Source organism: Drosophila hydei, unplaced genomic scaffold (genome assembly GCF_003285905.1).
Source record: "Drosophila hydei strain 15085-1641.00,03,60 unplaced genomic scaffold, DhydRS2 tig00000172-arrow-pilon, whole genome shotgun sequence".
Taxonomy (NCBI): domain Eukaryota; kingdom Metazoa; phylum Arthropoda; class Insecta; order Diptera; family Drosophilidae; genus Drosophila; species Drosophila hydei.
This window is the reverse complement of record NW_022045682.1, coordinates 4613348-4615016: the sequence shown is the minus strand read 5'-3', so window position 1 is coordinate 4615016 and position 1669 is coordinate 4613348.

The window sequence follows — 1669 nt, the reverse complement described above, 5'->3', positions numbered from 1 at the left end:
CGCACATCATTTAAAGATCATAGACATGTTGTATAAATTATGCAAAGCAAAAAGCAAAAAACATATTTATTACGCCTGACCTCTTTGGGTGTAAGAAAAGAACAAAAGCGAATTGCATATTTCCGCTTTATTACCATATAGATAAATGGATAGTAAAAAGTATTTAAATTAAATTAAAAATGTTATTACGCATCTCTGAGCAGCTGTGTGCGCTACATTAAGCGCAACTAAATGTCATTGGCAAAAAAAAAAAAAAAACATAAGCAAAAAAAAAATGCACACAATGAAAACATTTATCAATCGGTTAAATTGCTGGCCTGTAAAATATTTGCCCACAATTAAGTGAAACAGTGACGCGTGTGCATATAATTTATGATTTCATTTAACCAACTCAACTGCGAGTAATTATGCGACCGCACACACACACGCACAGACACACACACACATTTGATAAACACACACATCACTCATACGCGCCGTAAGCCGAAGACCCCGAAATTAGACAACGTTCCGCTGTGTTGCCGCTAACGCGTCATGGCGGTTGCTGCATGGGGCGGCACGAGGCGGGGGATGAGCGCGTTCGCCATCAACAGTCCGTATAAATTGACCGCAGCTGTGAGCACGGACCTGCTTTAGCGCCTTGCGACCCTTAGGGGCAAACGCAGCCGCACACTCACGCACATTACGTATACGCGGCGAGTGCCTTGCCTGCTCGAATGGCCGCCTGCCTGGCTGTGCGAATTAATGACTAGTCGTTGGGTTTATCTGCAGCGCTTAATTTGAAACGATTTCGCTTACTTTCACTCGCCGACTCGCTGAGCAGTTGTCGGCTTTAATTTTTCGTGAAACGAAGTTAAATTAATTAACAATTTATTGATTTAATGGTCAAACGAAACACACAAACATTAAGCCTTGCCGCCGCGTTACATCATTTGCGTAAGGCTGCAATAATTGCAAATTACAACGCGTTTATTAATGGACACACAGGCAACATTTAATTAAAATAACTGCGTTGAAAACTATTTGCAAACACAAATGCCAATTAGTTGGCATAAAATGAGCAACTTTTTGCGTCGATTCGCACTCGCACTGAAGGCAGCAGCAACTGCCTAGCCGGGCGCTTCATTAAAGCACTTGTCAGCTACTTACCTTACCTCTGATTGCTCATCAAAGACACAAATTCCAGTCTCGTGTGTTGACTGGGTTAACTTTGATGATGCAGCAGCAGCATCGGATTGCAAAAGTGAACCAATTGCAATCGAACATCCTCGATGAAAGCCAAACACTTGCCAAACAAAAACGTCTTTTTGCACCTGTTAAAGTGACTGGTGTGGCTGATATAGAGACCGTAACATCCTTTAAATGAAACGCCACTCTAAACATGGCAATCTTGATTACTCCTTTCTGTGCACAGTTAGAAAAAAAGTTGATTTTCCATTGGGCAGCTGACATAATGAAGCTGACCTAAGGCACTTCATATCATGATATTTTGACTTTCTTAAATCTCTTTTTCATTAAGTTCTCATTAAGTTAAGTTCTCACTAAACCATAAATTTCTTACCAAAGTCTCTTTGTGTCTTCTTATACTCACATCAATCTCCTCTGTCCATCGAGTAGTTGCGCCACTTCAAGTCCAAGAAAAATCAAAATTTTGATGGAAACAATTAGC